Source organism: Saccoglossus kowalevskii, chromosome 18 (genome assembly GCF_978046115.1).
Source record: "Saccoglossus kowalevskii chromosome 18, keSacKowa6.1, whole genome shotgun sequence".
Classification (NCBI taxonomy): Eukaryota; Metazoa; Hemichordata; class Enteropneusta; family Harrimaniidae; genus Saccoglossus; species Saccoglossus kowalevskii.
Genome location: NC_140658.1, coordinates 12,580,265 through 12,598,174, shown reverse-complemented (window position 1 = coordinate 12,598,174; position 17,910 = coordinate 12,580,265). Strand labels below are relative to the sequence as shown.

Genomic DNA, 17,910 nt, shown 5'->3' with positions numbered 1-17,910 from the left:
TCTAGGAGAACAAATGCACACTCGAAATATCCAATCCATGAAGAACGCTGATCAGCTGGAGAAGAGATCATTGGTCGTGTTAGATTTTTTGAAAAGTACTCAAGAGGATAACAGGAGTGGCATTAAAACAGTGAGTCAGGGAACAGAGACATTCAGAATGTGCTTTCTTTCTAGAAATAAGAAGGCATTGAATGGGAATGAGAATTTGAGCTATAAAATCGATAAACTAGACCAAAACATTTTAAAAAGTAAAGGCACAGAGACATTCAGACATGTGGTATTTTTCTAATTCGTCATGTATGCAAAAGTGTGATGACGTTTCGATCAAGATGTTTTGATATAAAATAAATAAAACATACATTTTATTGAATGACAATTTAAATTTTATTTTGCAATGCCATATTTAGTATGCATTGTTAGAAAATATTACAGCATATTACTGCATACATCCCAAACTAGATACATTTATGCAACAAATGTCAACTATAAACATGGATCTGAGTGTGAGTAAATTTTCATTTTGAAAGTACCACGTTATGTAATTATAATATTTCACAGTTTGATTTAGTTTTGTATTGTTACCCAGTACTTAAATTTATTGCTGGAGGCATTTTGTACACTGTCAATGAATTATTATTAAAAACGATAGTTAAAGATGATTACAATAATATTTCATTATATGGCTGAACATTATTTGTGTGATATGTTATCCATTTATTTAATTTGTCATTAAATGTTCTTTTCACATATCAAGTGCCTGTAATACTTTAAACTGGCTTATACTAATCTGATATGGACAAGTATGGTGACATCAGCGGAAACTAGTGATATAATATTCGTATTGAATTCAAGCCACGCTGTGGTGATTGATATTTTTATCCCAGAAAACGGCATAAAATCGCGTGTTTCCGGTACGGTTACACAACGGTTACATGGCGGTTATGCAGTGTAACCGTCGCGTAACCATCGGACTATGAGGGTGGCATATCCGTCGTGTAACCGGCAGCCTTAAATGCTACGTTTGTTGTCCATTCAGTCCAACGTAAATCAACGGTAATTTCTGAAAAACCGCAGATTTCCGTTCAACGTTTATAACGTATACTTTTAAATAACCGCTGATTAAGTTGGGCGGAAGAAACGTAAATGCAAAAATATACGCCAATTTACGTTGAAACTGAAACAACATATACAGCTGGGTTACCGATTATTACGTTAACGGTTTCCGGTGTATTCTTGTGTTCTTCCACGTCATGTACGCAGAGTACGCCCATTGTAAATTAATTTATTTTGACGTTTTCCGGGACCTGTCTTTTAATATTTATCCTTACATGGTGTATATAACCGTTTACAATTTAAATGTGCATTAGGTAAAAGCGTTGTCCACATATAAAATTATTCCATGTTCGTATATAGCGCCCTCATACAACTTGTTTTTAAATTGCTTGTTAAGTACAATTACTCACGTGTCATGATCCCGCAATCAACGACAAACACTGTCGTGGCTTGATAATTGATGTACCCCAGACGTGCTTAGCTCCAATACATCACGCTTCTTTGTACGTCTTTATTAGATCAAATGTATGACATTTCAAAAATCTAAAAAAAAGTCTAGTTGGGCTATGATAGAACGAAGTTCCGACATATTTTATTTTTTGAAAAAAAAAACGTGAAAGGGGCTGTACTTGAACTAAGCCAAGACGCTCACACTTGTTGGTTAATACATTTGCTACGTTCACACTACAGCATTTTATCGGAGCCCAACGGCTCGAGCCAGCAAAAATGGCCGTGTAAACGCGTTCGGCTCGAGCCGGCTCGAGCCAAGTTCGGCTCCACTAAACCCTTGGGGTTGAACTCCGATAGGGTTGAGTCCCGACATGGCTCCGATCGTGAAAACGCATCGGACCCAAATATCGGAGCCGAAATCAGGCCCTCAATCGTCTTCTTCGAGTAACCTCTTATTTCAATTATGGCGGAGACAACATCTTTCATAATTTCCCGCAATTTCCCGCTTGAATAAGAGGTACACGTCCTAATAGTAACGAATCATTGCGATAGATTGTTAGCTCAACGGGAAACAAAAAATGGCGTACGAAATTATGCGACAACAACTTGAAAGAACGACAGAACGGAAACTTTTTAAAGACACTAAAGATAAAAATCGTAGAAGCGATCGCGGTACGGTGACGTGTTCCTGATAGGTTTAGATTCTTCCATAGTCCCTCTATGATAGATAGAGAGAATCTGTGATTCTTCCTAGTAGTTTAGATATCACTACAGTTGAATAGTTACTAAATGGTAATTTTGCATGACGATATCTTGAGCGAATAGGCTGTATTAAACGCATTTTAGCTGCCGTGTTTCCTGTTTATTCGAGATACTAGTACATATGCCTAAATCATAATATCAGTCATTGTCTTTTCTACCTCCATGCTCAGGCTCTTTTTTCTCCTAGCTCAACAGCATCATGACATGTAAAGAAAAAACACAAGCACGACGTTAAAATCGTTTTCAGTCACTAATTATTCAAGGGCACTGTTCCGCTCGACTCTGATCGAACTGAATCTAACTCTGGCAAATCTCGGCTCTCGTTCGGCTCCCGAACGAATGAACGCATTGTAGATAATCTCCTGTTAATCCGTGGGAGGAGCAGTAGTTCGGCTCCGATAAAATGCTGCCGAGTGAACATAGCAATTGTTTATGATCATGTGTGTTACTTCTACAATTAAAGAGGTGTTACCACTGTGGCATCAAGTGATATGTGTTTTGTCTGATGTGACTGAACTTATAAACATACTGTTGATTAACCTATGATTAAAACACACAATGAATGTTTCTTAAAACTATTACTTTCAAAAGTTAGAAAAAGAGTGTCAGTGTTAGTATATTGTAGTACGTAATCATTTCTCAGCCAAGTCACTTTCGGGTACACATTAGTGGCGTTCACCTTAGAGATCTACTTGAACGCTCGGCACGAAACGAAATCAGTGGTGAATTTTTAGAGAACACATAAATATACATATGATCGGATACAGTAGTAATGATTGAAATCACAGTCACTCCACTAGGTGAGTAGAGTGACTGTGTCGTCGGCGACGAATATTCATGTGCTGCAACCGATATTTTCTTGCAATGCTACATTGACGTAAACAAATAAATATCAAAACTTCTAAGCCACTCATTGCACGATGACTCGCAATAAATACTATAATAACAAAAGGAATTAATTTCAATATGTCAATTATTGTTTTCATCATATGTGTATCCCTTTCCATGTTTGGTTCAACTAACAGATCGACGAATGACAGCGTGATTTCTGCACGAGCCCAGTGGGTCAAGATGTGGGTCCGGACAATCGTAAACCCAGTGCTGTAATTCTCTCCAAACATAAAGGCTTAAAAATTTCGGCGCTTGCCTAGATCCCACCATGTACAAATAACAATAGCGGATGCTGATGTTGAAAAGACTGGTAGCTGTACAATTCGTAAATAAAATACGCTTGTCGTTACGTCCCTGGAATAAATTACATTCGAAGCCTTGGTACAACTATGCCCATGTGAGAGACATTATGGAACTGTTAATAATATAATAAAATATTTAAATTTAAAATGTGTATTACAAATTAGGAAATCCGCTGCAATTAATAGTTGGTGGTTTGTTGATGTTAAATGGATAAGACTCAATTCACACACCAAGAGGTGTCATTCTTCAGTTAAGCAATACAATATGACAGACTTCAGTCGAATACTGGTGGAAGGTTTGACCTGCTCTTAAAACACGTCTTTATTCCAAATAAGCGATACGACGACAGAATTGGTTCGGTGCCAGTCGGTAATGAGCTGATAATAGTTAGTAATGTGAACACGGCGACGCGTTTTATACATCGTACGTTTAACCATGGAGCTCCATGGTTTAACATACAGCCTTACAGTCTTGCTTGAGCCAAATAGTGGAGTATTACTGAATCCAAGTCGCCGCATCGCCGTACGCCATGGCCCCGGCCTCTTTTACGCCAAGCCTACACAGATTTATTCCGTTGAGTCTCGAAGCGAAAATAAACTCTGGGGCGAAAATGAGTCTCTGAAAATAGTGTACTATAGCTATGGATAGGTTTACCGCATTCCGTAGTTGGACAACCAGAATGCATTGTTCCATACAATTACTACATAGCAACCGGTTTGACATCGAGAAAAATTCATTTTTTTCAAGTTTATATGCAGTCTCTTTCCCCTGTTAAACGATTAGACGGGCATAACTTGCCATGCGCCAAGAAGCGGACCCAAACGGTTCGAAAGTTCTCAAACACATTTCGACAAAGCAACTTTTACATTGCTTCTATATATATATCTGTTCTATTTTTATAGAAGAACCTTCCCAAATAAATGAAATTCTAAAATTTAAAAATATAAGAGGTAGTCACTAAACCATGTACTTTCACACTCAAGCAAGAGAATTGACATGTTGGTGAACTAGCCTCGCACTGTGAGTGTTTTATTGTTTACACTGTAAAATGCCATTTTTTTTCACAAATAAAAAAACTTAAAAAAAAAAAAACTGCAGACCTCATTTCTTTATTTTTTTGAGTGAGCCAGTCTTGTTTCCACATACAAATACAAATACACATAATATTTCTATTTAATTTATTTTATTTAAAAAATATATATATTTTAGAAGCATAACAAAACAACGACTGGATTTGGTGTCACAGTTTGCTCCCAATTCATACTGGAATATTGCCAGCAATAAGTAATAAATCTTGTTCAGAAAACCATTTATTCCCGACATCATATTCAATGGCTAGTTCACAGGATCTATAACAGTAAATAAATAAACAGAAATCATGTTGATGCGTGGTTTTCAGACGACACTGCCATATTGCACAGATATTCAACACCACCATATCGAATCACAATCTTTGTTATGCGCTAATGTTATATGCAAATTGTATAGTGTGTCTACATCGCGCATTAAAGGAAAGAGTAGTATAAACAAAGATCAGTGATTACTTGAAATCAATACCAAGTAAGGGGTAAGGGAAAAGTTATATAACATTTTATTATTTAATAATTTATTAAAATACATAAGTTTGTCCAACTCACTGTGGTCACGGTGAATGCATGTTGTCCACGACGTGGCCAACTTGGACTATGTAGTTTGTAAATACCCACCAACTATCTCATCGTTACATAATGTCTAGCTCAGATCAGATCAACGCTTTATGGAAGCAAGCGTGACTGGACTGCTATACCAGGCTCGCTATACACATTGATTAGTGTTATCAGCTTGTTTCTGTAAATAGAAGCTATGCAAGTAATTCGCAACTATGAACACCTCCAATAAACAATTATAATTATGAATACCATGGCTTTGTGGAACGCTGTGATTTACAACGTTGCTCTCCAATAATTCACCGGTGAAACGTCTTTCCCAGTTTTTCATGCTTGGTACAATGTAGCAATATGGTTGCGTGAATCCACTTATACCATTGGTTGACTGTGCCTGCAATGGTCAACGTCATGACAACCAGATATCTGTTCGTTTTCCTCAGTGCCCAGTCTCAGTTTACTAGTCTGAGACCCAGTGCACGGTAGTACAGTACCATGGAGGTGCATGCACGTTCACAGACCGCCATACACACACAATCTAATGAAGTTTACGGGGACCCGGAACTTGGACTTGATTTCCATGTCGATCGTGTTTTTGAAAACACTGCGATTTCCCAGTGTTTTTATCACGACAAACGAGAAGATGAATAACAATGAAAATGCTCTCAGTAAACTACAGTACTCCCAGTTGTCCCACTGTCACACATTTCCAATAAAAAAATGATACACAAATGTTATGCAACTATTGATTTATTTTCTTACTGCTTCCTGTGGTGTGATCCTTCGTTTTGTTTTCCGGTAATCCGCAAAATTTAAACACCGCGAATGGCTTGGACAGCTCATGGTCCATGGACAGCTCAAAACCGCGAAATTAAATGTCAACTCGAAATTCAGAAAAAAAGTATTGACATCAACATAAAACAATGCACGCATATGTGTTCCAACGTAATTACACTTTGACAACTGGTCTTCCCAACAAAATATGCCGTTTCGCAGAGCGACACTGCGACCCTTTCGGTGAGTCGCACTATATTTCCCAAGCTCAAGTTGAAGCTCAGGATAGAAGCTCAGCTTGACTCTGAGCTGTAATCAATTTCCCAAGTTCAAGCTCAGGAAACGTGTTTAGAATATCCTATTTGACTTTGACACAGACATTCAGAAGAAAATAAAACTGTAAAAGCAGAAATAAAGATAATAAAAACAGGAAACGTGTTTCACACGTGTGAAACGACTGCTTTTAATAAGTGACTTCAACACAGCTGATTTGATCCTAGACGCTCAGGTTAGAGCTCAGAGTCGGCACCCCAACTTTGTTTTCGCCAGCGAGCTCAGAGTCCGCGCCCCAACTTCGTTTTCGCTAGCGAGTATATTTTAATAAGTGACTTCAACACAGGTGATTTGAGCTCAGGTTGAAGCTCAGCGTCGGCGCCCAAACTTTGTTTTCGCTAGCGAGTATATTTTAATAAGTGACTTCAACACAGCTGATTTGATCTTAGACGCTCAGGTTGAAGCTCATCGTCGGCGCCCCAACTTCATTTTCGCTAGCGAGTATATTTTAATAAGTGACTTCAACGCAGCTGATTTGATCTTAGACGCTCAGATTAGAGCTCAGAGTCGGCGCCCCAACTTTGTTTTCGCTAGCAAGTATATTTTAATAAGTGACTTCAACGCAGCAGGTTTGATTGTTGACGCTCAGGTTAGAGCTCAGAGTCGGCGCCCCAACTTTTTTTTCGCTAGCGAGTATATTTTAATAAGTGACTTCAACGCAGCTGATTTGATCTTAGACGCTCAGGTTAGAGCTCAGACTCGGCGCCCCAACTTCGTTTTCGATAGCGAGCTCGGAGTCGGTGCCCCAACTTCGTTTTGAGCTTCTGATGTGAACAACGATATTCCGAGCTCAGGTTGAAGCTCAGGATGGAGCTCAGGTTGACTCTGAGCTGTAAGCAATTTCCCAAGCTCAAGTTGAAGCTCAGAATGGAGCTCAGGTTGACTCTGAGCAAGCTCAGGTTGAAGCTCAGGATTGCCATTACATACCTGACATATTACATGGTGGATAAAGTATGATGAATGCCGTAATTACAGCATAGTTTAACTTCACCGAGTAAATACCCTCATTTCCGGACATAAAGTCATACTAGTGTATCTGTTACACATCAAACATTTATATCACATGTTTCTTCCCACGTCGGACGGTTCCGTCCAGGAATCAGAATTTCCAACAAGGAATAAAAGTTGCAGACCGACACTATTTTATTTGTTTATTATAAACACAGGATGTTTGCCACTGGACCATCATTCTATTGTACTTGATGGTTTTAACACACAACAACACAATGCAATACTTGAAGGAAGACACCGCTGTTCAAAATGAATGAATGAATAAATAAATAAATAAATAAATGAATGAATGAATAAATAAGTTTCCCGATTTTGAAAATGCCTTGGATTAGTTATTTGCTGAGGGACGGCCTATTAGGTATGTTCTCTGTAACTTGCAGAACATGAACCTATAAGTGTTAGGTAATAAAACAAAAATGACGGTGTACTAAAGAAAAAAAGTACGTTCAAGTTCAACACTTTTTCATGCCATAAAACGAACTTCACCAGAAAAAACAGCCAAAACAACGCAGGGCATGGGCCTATAACGAAATACGTAAACAGTAAAAGACCGTTAAAAATGACAACAAGCAGCAGTCAGAACGGCCCAAGTAACGCACAAGAAAAAATTAGGAAAATTCACCAAGCGTGCTACAGGGTGATATAACGTATACAATACTATCGAAAACCACATAAGGCTAGCACTAGTGTACCACAAGAGAGCGATATATCACAAAACGGCATATGTGGATATTTAAGCGATGTAAGACGAACAATGGGCAAAAATCGTATATAGCATGGATCTAAAAATACCCAAAGTAAGCCCGGGTTACATGTGCATATTTTGTTTCATCCCTTGTAATATATAGTGCAGGCTGATTGGTCTTAACAAGTAATAGTGATTTTCGAGGATTCGGAGCGTTGATAATTCAATTTAATGAAGTAGTATTGCTATACTTTACCAAACTGTGTTAATTATATAATTACCATTATCTTGAGAATGGTTAAGGTCTTGTACTGGGACATAGTTGCTCCGCCCCAAAGACGTCCATGTATTGACGTAAGTAGTTCATCAGGTCCCTGTGTGAATCACCATGATTTTAAGATACCCAAGAGGTACTGAAGGTAAGGTTTTCTTACAGTACAATATATATTAATTTAACAATACCTGTATAAAGCGGAACTATGATGCAGAATCAACCTGTGCTTTGATATCCTTTGATACAAAAGCAATTAACAAGAGCGCCATCTGGAGGCGATACCACTGTTAATAAAATGTTGTCATCGTAGAGGGCATTAATTTGAGGTCATCGGGGTTACCGCCATTGTGCAATTTAGTGCAGATTTTACAGGACGAGCTTATGTCAGGATTGAGGAATATTCCGAGCGAAGTAAGTGATATATATCTACGATTAAAGTATACTCGTCAAACATTCATGTTTGTAGAGTTATGGACCTCGTGAAATTATAAATAATACCTGTGAACACTGTATGTATGTATGAACGATCGCGTTTGTTGTCTCAGCGGCGTGTAATCTCAATACATGCGACCGTCAATGCGACCATTGCGTTTCTTGCTTTGCACTGGTGTAGAATAATGGTTAGTAATAGTCTAACGGTAGAACAATATTTTTATTGACAACATTATTATGTTCAAAATTTCAGTTATAATAATATGACATGATTTTATTAATAATGAAATATACACTGGCTAAAAGTCCAGGCACAATTCGAGAATCCAAATCCACACTGTACAAATTGCTGATGTCACAAAAAATGCCCTTCACTAAGGGTCGTTATATATGAATTGCTGTATACAAACAAACAAATCACGTGATAAAATAATGATAATAACGGTAATAAATCTTTGCTTGTTGGCAGAAAAATTATACAGCCAGTCGAATCAAGCCAAAGGTTATGCACTTCGTTGCAATCTGCCCGTGGTTGTAAAATTAGGTCATGGCGTGACAGACAAAGAAGATATCATTTAACACTGAAACATCACAATAAAACGGGGGAAGTGGTTGCATATTACAACGTAGCAAACATTGGAAATGAAAAACCGCCTAATACAAACGCCAAGGGTGCGAATCACAATAGATAAACACTTGCCAATACCAACGCAATCGCTTTGGCTTTCCCATTCGACTAATTAGAACATTGAAGTAGTCGTCAAAATAAACAATAGTCAAAGAACAACGTTGTGGAATGTTACACAAGTGTGCCATTGCGATAAAACAAAATTAGCTTTAAAATCAAATAAATATAGATAACAGGTGCAAACTTTTTAATGCTTAGCAAGATTTAGCAAGGCTGTACATAAACAATAAAAAAGAAACCTGGTGAAAAAAAGAAATGGCAGGATCTCCATATTATGCACTATATTTAACTTTTTTACAAAACGATAATCCATTTAAATTTGGAACTGTTAGAGTCATTTTAATTATGAGCATTAGTAAACTTCTTACTGAGTGAATTGTTATGCAAATTAGCAATTATCTCAGCTTCTTTTTAGTGCACATCCCAGAACTTTAAAAAAATAGCTCCGTGACGTTTTGACGTTTTGTTTTGAAATTTTCACAAATAATTGACAATGTATTTATCTTCAAAACGCCCCCGGGGCATTGTTTTTGGTTGAACAGTGTTACAACAATCTTACAGACAACTAGCCCGGGTGTTCATTTAAACATAAACTTGAAGTAGTGAAATTTGAGCTGCTGCCCTGCAAAATTGACAACTGGTAGACAGTTTTCAAGACGGCACTTTCTTCAGAGTAAACAGATGTACCCATAAACCAATTTTGACAGGAAACAGAAGCATGGTTTAGAAGCTAATTTTTTGTAATCACTTTTGAACAAGAAAGCACATTTTTGTGTACATTTCAAACTACAGTGCCCATAAACAAATACTAACAAAATCAAAAAAAAAATATACAATAAGCTTTCCGAAAATATATAGTTTTGTGGACAAGGGAGGTCATCTTGATTTCCTAATTAACTAATTAAAATACCTGTCAGGTAAACTGCATCTCTACCTTAAGTAAACATTGTAATTAAACTGACAGTTACCTAATTTTGACAAAAAAGCACAGAAACAAGGTTAGTTTTGCTCGATATTAAAGTGTCACAATGGTGTATCCTATATTTCGAAAAACAATTCAAGAAAGAGAGGAATATCCTCGGCGGTATAATGGTATTGATACCATGTGTGGAACTCATTGAGGGTTTGAATTCAGGAGTTAACATTGTTTCAACATCAAATATCCAATCTAAAGAATAACTTCTTAATCATAAGAACTTACAATTGTGGAAATTAATTGAACGAGAGTTATTTACACCATAATAAGTCTCAAATATTTTTTTGAAATAATTATTTTCTCAATTCAAGAAAAGTAGAAATAAAATAAATATGACAACACAATAGACTAGAATTGTTGGAAATATGAAATTCAAGTTTGGCCAACCGAGACTGTTTGAAGGAAATGATAAAATTGAGAAGTAATTAACCATCACTTTTGAATTAGCTTTGAAGTAAAAGTGTTACCTGAGAGTGCCAGGGAAATGATTACATCTGTGACCGACCTCCACCGTTGCCCATGGAAGACTAAATTGACATTTACATAAAATATTCACCCCCACAGTCAAAAAACGGCGCCGCCGTCTCTGACAATGTCCCCTAGGTGATTTTTGAAGTACCGTGAGCATATTGTACATTTTGGCATAAATTTACTGTTTTTCATTTACGATTTATTTTCCACATTTTCTTTAAATGTTTTGTTTTTGACATCGGCTGTGACATGATCAGCCATTTACGTGACAAACTAATTACATATACATATACATGTTTAACTAATTGAACATAGCTGCGTCTGACTTATAGAACAATAATCAATTGAAATGATTAACAATAATGCAAACAAAATCATCAAAACTACAAAGAGTTCATAGATTTGAATGATGAAGTTTTTGTTATAACCCAGTCTCCAACAGGTCTTCTACAGTGCAACACATTAGTTAATTAATATAAAATAAATTTGATTCCTTCTGTCACTAAGTCTTTGTTTTACTGCTCCTATAATAACGTTTAACACGTGCTGGTAATTTGTATACCACATATCTACTGTAAAACAACGTGGTTAGGAAGTATCCATCTCAGTCGGAGATTGTTAATTATTTTCCTACTCAAATTGAAGGTTACTTGTGCTTGCCAAACATTGCACCGTATTCTTGACCTAATCATTGAGCAAATATATCCCTGATAACAGAGCTTCTGTTTACCCGTAAACATCCTTTATTGGTATCTAGTCTTCCATGGGCAACTGTGGAGGTCGGTCACAGTCGTAATCATTTTCTCATAAAATCCCCACGTCGTAACAATACAACATTTTTTATAGTTTTTTTTTTCTCAGCAAAATGTTCGTTTTCTTCGCAATTTTAGAGTATTTCTGAATCCAGGCCGTCCCAAAGAATGTAACATCTGGAGTCTCCTGCGCCAGAGACTGCATGATGTAAATATTTGTTGATACAAGATGAATCAACTTGTATCAGCAAATCTTATCTTAATGCAGGAAAGTATGGAGCGGGGAGTATCACTATAGATACGTTCTCACACGCCGGTGTTAGCACTGTTTTTTTGTGTGTAAATATTATGCTAAATTGTCTGCTCGCGTTCCCACCTAGTTAAAAACACCGGTGTTTCGCGCCCTCAGCGAATCATATAAAAGAAAAGTCAATAAACAAATGGAAGGTCAGTCGACAAAATACAGGAATTAGCGTTTCAGAGGGTCTAGATATCAACATTTTCCCAAGGGAAGGATGCTCCCCGGACCCCCCCCCCCGGAAAAATCGATTTGTTTACATTTACGTAAAATATTCGCCGCACAGTCAAAAAAAACCTGCCGCCTCCTTTGACTAACATCTGATTTGAAAAAAAAAACGTTTGAAGTAATACTAATTCTGGTGTTGAATATAAAAGTGCTACTCGTACTGAAGAATAAATTAAGCAAATTGCTTGCTAAATATGAGGTAAATTATTCGCCACTCTTGACACAACCTAACACTGTTTTTTATTACCACACAGTCCTTTAATAACAACATAATCTTTTATACTCTTTTAATATAGATATATATATTTGGGTTAGAATCATTTTGTATAGTGTACTGAGTAAAGGTTTCACACGCAGAATCCACTTTAGGTAAGTGTAGTTCATTCCGGCAATTTTAAATATGTATATATGTAGATGGTTATGTCTTTTCCTACTGTCATACATTCCACCAATATTTTATCCACATGTAGGTATCATGCTAGGTTTGTGGATATATAGAAAACTAGCGTTCTATAGAAAGATATCACAACACTTTTACATCTACATTGTATTGCATTCTGTAGCGATACACATGAAACTAGTATTCTACCTACATAGGCTGCTCTGATATCACACCATACTTTTACTTTGGTACATTGCATCTACATTGTATATTATCCATGCTTCTGTAAAGACACAGAGAAAACAAGCATGCACTACGTTCAATTACCACTGTAGTAATTATTCTGCCATTCAACCAAGGACGAAGACAAAAATCTATGTCAGGGAAAGCCCCATAACTTCATATATTTTCTTCCACATCACGAACCACGTGACCGAGGCAAGGCAGGGGACACCATCTTGCCTTATGATCACTTCTGTTTTTCTCTGCATCAAGTGAGCATCCTAGCAAAACCAGTTTGATTCAGTCTCCATTTTTTCGACTGAGATTTATGAAGAGCTGTGAACCATTGCTAACAGTAGACGTAGTGGCTGGTAGGATAAGTTTGTTTTCTTATTTTTGTGTGTGCAAAAAACTCAGGATTATCTGAGCGAGCTGCCAACGTCCTGGCCAAGGCAAATAGGGATTCCACCAATGCAGCCTGCGTCCTAAAATGGCGGGCATATGTTGGTGTAGTGGAAGGGAGATTGATCCATGCCATCTCTCTGTTGACCATGTAGCTGACGTTTTCATCCATTTGTTTGACGAGTTGGGCTTGTCCTAGGCAGCGACCATTGGCCTTGTTACCCACCATCGAGAATTGCTTCTATGCCCAGTTTGGGTGTTGAGTTACTACGAGACTCATACTAAGGATTCAAGGCATGGCAGCAAGCACATGTTTATGTGTTATGACTATGGTAAGCAGGACAGACCATTCTCCCCAACTTCCATTTCCAGGTGGATCACTGCGACAGTGTGCAAGATTTATGACTATTGGCTACATGCCAGCCTTGTCACCCATCATCGAGAATTGCCTCTATGCCCAGTTCGAGGGTTGAGTTACTACGAGAATCGTACTAAGGAATCAAGACATGACACAGGGTCTACAGAGACACAGAGTACGAGCACATGGGCTTTGTGTGATCGCTGAATAATTGGCTCTTGCCTCAGGTGCCCTCCCCCTCTATCATATACTGAGGGCGGGCTTTAGGAGAGCGCAAACGGGTTTACCAGTCATTACCAAAGAGCCAAACAATTGAGGAAGGTCTTTTTCCGGTGGGACCCGTTCTAGTAGATGAGACTTTGGTTACTGACCAAGCCCAGATAAACACAAGAATCACTGCGCATAGGCGAATAAGTAGTCTCTGCTACAGATTTGTGCAGAGAAGTTTCTCCCGTCAGCACTCCTTGGACATGTCACGGTCTCGTTTTAGGCCTATGCCCTCATGCAGAACTATTTCAGCCTCTTTTTCTTTTGGAATGCTAGTGACCCAAGCATCTGAATTTGGGTCTAGTATTGTCGGGCATCCCTGTCACCCTATCTGCAGTTGCTTTGTTATGGGTACGACACTGTCAAGTTAAGACACTGTCACTGTACTTATCTAAGAGGTAGTCGTAAGTAGGGAATATTGTGCCGGGCTATGGACACCCTTTTATGCATGGAAACCCACCACCTTTCTGCGTTTGACTCAAAATGGTCATTCTAACTGACTGGAGTCTAAGGTGGGTAATTGAACATAGTGAATTTTTGCAGAGGGTTTTCAACCCGCCTATTCACACAGTTCTTACCCAACATAGATACAAGGTCCCTACTGTGGAAGAAAATCTATGAGGTCACGGGGCTTCCCCTGACCTAGATTTCTCTCTCTGTTGCTGGCTGAATGACAGATAATTTTGACTGACATGAGTCTATGGTGGGTATGAACTATGTGAATAGTCGGGTTGAAAACACTCTGCCTAATTCTAGCTATATAGTCTGCTATGGTATCACACCATACTATTACTGTAATACACTGTAAAAGGACATGTGTATAACGAGCATTCTAGCTAGATAGCCTGCTCTCGTATTACACCACACCATACTTTTACTGTAATACATGTGCATCTACATGTGGGTAAGATTCCAGGCCCTAAAGGGACACATATATAAGGGGCATTCTAGCTAGATAGGCTGCTCTGATATCACAACATACTTTTATTTTAATGCAATGCATCTACATGTAGGTAATATTCCAGATTTTAAAAAGACACATAGACAACTAGCCTTTTGGCTAGTTAGGCTGCTTTGATATCGCACAATACTTTAACTTTAATACATTGCTTCTACATGTAGGTAATAATCCAGGCTCTAAAAAGTCAACCATATAACGAGCATTCTATCAAGCGAAGCCCATCACATTATACAATACTTTTACTTTAGTGCATTGTATATACATGTAATATTTTTGGTTTTACAAAGACACGGAGATGACGAGCATTTTGCCTAGTTAGGCTGCTCTGATATCACACCATACTTTATCTTTATTTTAATAAATTACATCCACAATTAGATATTATTCTTTGTTCTACAAAGACACTTAGATAACTAGCATTCGAGCTAGATAGGCTGCTCTGATATCACATCACACCATACTTTTACTGTAATAGTTATGTGGAAAGCCTCAACAAATTGTTGATTGTTTTGTATGACATGCGCATAGAATTTTATTCCAAGCTATTCTACATTGATTTACAAATAACCGTGAATGGAACGAGATTGTCGATCGACCACACACCATCGTGTGGACTTTTCCTGATGAGCGCAGTGAGCGAAGATTGTTGAATAAATAAAAATGTACATCGAGTGCATATACTAGTATATCATAACTTCAGGCAAAATTGTTAGGAATGGCCTATGAATGCCGTTTATCGTTGACAAGTTGACTTCAACCACCGTCTGTGTTTTCAGAGAGACACTTTATATTCTGTCTGGTTTTGACAACCTCTGTTTTCTTTTTGGTAATTCATTCCATTGTTTGTATCAGCAACGCACGAGTAGCGTTTATTTTACCTCATATTCAAAGTAGGCATTTTGAAAACGATGTGGTGGGGCTTACACTGCCGGCAAATTGGAAACTCGACGCTTTTGAAACCCATTTTTCCGGCAAAAGTAAATGGTCTACCTGCCAAATTCAACCCTTTTTTTATTTATAACTACCATGAATATTCATGGCGCCACTCACATTTGAAAAACAGAAAATATAATATGTTTTGTGGAGCTTTTATACACAGATATTAATGTGAGTGAGGGCGACTTTATTTGAATAATAAACTCCACCCGCGCCTGCTTATAAACCATGTCGATCTTTAATACATTGTATCTACATGTAGGTAATAATCCAGGCTCTAATAAGACAAATATGCAACGGGCATTTTAGCCAGATAAGCTGATTTGATATCACACCATACCATATGTTTACTTTTATACATTGCATCTACATTGTATTATCCATAGTTCTGCAAAGATATGGAAAAAACAAGCATTTCTAGTCATTGGCTATTCTGATATCACATCATACTATTACTTTAATAAATTGCATCTACATGTAGCATTCTAGATAAGTAGGCTGCTCTGATATCACACCTTCCTTTTATTTTTATTTTTTAATGTATCACATGTAGCTATTTTCGTGGACTCTGAGACACGCAGAAAATTAGCTAGATATGGTGCTTTGTGATCACATAATACTTATACATTGATACGGTATCTCTAAATGGTATTTACATTTAGCTATGTTGATAAACTCTGTAGAGACACATAGAAATGTTGTATTATAGATAGATAGGCTGCATTGTTATCACACCGTATTTTTATTTAGATACATTCCACTTTATCCTAGGTTCTGTAGAGACACATAGAAAACTAGCATTCGAGCTAGACCCGCTTATTATGCTGGAATCATTCTTGTCAGCTAATATTCTACAATGCCAGTTAATAATATTTTGATAGGTTAAGGCTAGGCTATGTAGAAGCACATACAGACATGGTAAACTGCAGTTAGATATCCATCATTTCATGATGTTGCACTCCAAATATATTTTGTTATATTGTTTCATTCTGTTATTTTGTAGGTGAAAACTGAACTTGCTGCCAATTTATAGATGAAGAACACTTCACACAATGAAGCCCTGGAATACAATGTAGTACATTTCATTTCCCAAGATTTTCAAGATTTCCAGAGAAGTGATACAAATTCCTAAACACTTATATACTCAAGTCACTGAAAATTTATATGAAAGTTACCAACATATACACATGGAGAATTATGCTTTTAATGTCACATGGTATGCTTTGAATTATTAATGAAAACAACAACACAACTGAAATGTGCGATATTAGAATTGTATATTAGTTCAGAGAACCTAAATGTGTGAAGTCCATGGAAAACATACAAGATTGAAGCCATTCCAGTGCAAACAATGCGAGAAATGCTTCACTCAGTCTTGTGATCTAAAACTTCACATGCGTACACATACAGGATTGAAGCCATTTCAGTGCAAACAATGCGAGAAGTGTTTTACTCAGTCAGGGAATCTGAAGACTCACATGCGTACACATACAGGATTGAAGCCATTTCAGTGCAAACAATGCAACAAATGCTTCAGTCAGTCTGTTAGTCTAAAATATCACATGCTTACACATACAGGATTGAAGCCATTTCAGTGCAAACAATGTGCGAAGCCTTATACTAGTTCAAGTTATCTAAAAGTGCACATGCGTGTACATACAGGGGTAAAGCCATTTCAGTGCAAACAATGTGACAGATGCTTCAATCAGTCTTGTAATCTAAAACAGCATATGCTTACACATACGGGATTGAAGCCATTTCAATGCAAACAATGCCAGAAGTGTTTTACTCTGTCGGGGAATCTGAAGAAGCACATGCGTACACATACAGGATTAAAGCCTTTTCAGTGCAAACAATGCAAGAAATGCTTCACTCAGTCTGGTAATCTAAAAACTCACATGCTTACACATACAGGATTGAAGCCATTTCAGTGCAAACAATGCAAGAAATGCTTCACTCAGTCTGGTGGTTTAAAATATCACACACTTACCCATACAGGATTGAAGCCATTTCAGTGCAAACAATGCGTGAAATGCTTCAATCAGTCTGGTGGTCTAAAAATCACATCCAGTGCAAAGAATGTGAGAAGAGTTTTGTTTATTCAAGCGATCTAGGAGAACAGATGCACACTCGTAATATCCAGTCCATAAAGAACGCTGATCAGCTGGAGAAGGGATCATTGTTCATGTTAGATTTTTTGAAAAGTACTCAAGAGGATAACAGGAGTGGCATTGAACAAGTGAGTCAGGGAACAGAGACATTCAGAATGTACTTTCTTTCTAAAAATGAGTTAGCATTGAAAGGGAATGAGAAGTTGAGTTATAAAATCGATAAACTGGACCAAAATGTTGTAAGAAG

At 37.5% G+C, this 17,910-nt stretch overlaps 1 long non-coding RNA gene across 1 annotated transcript; it reads left to right on the top strand.

The window, feature by feature from the left end:
* Positions 1-8,502: 8,502 nt before the first annotated feature.
* LOC144358850 (uncharacterized) lies at positions 8,503-16,810 on the top strand. Its single transcript, XR_014926996.1, has 3 exons — positions 8,503-8,590; positions 12,321-12,393; positions 16,556-16,810. It is a non-coding gene; the product is annotated as an uncharacterized LOC144358850 (long non-coding RNA).
* The last annotated feature ends 1,100 nt before the right edge of the window (positions 16,811-17,910 follow it).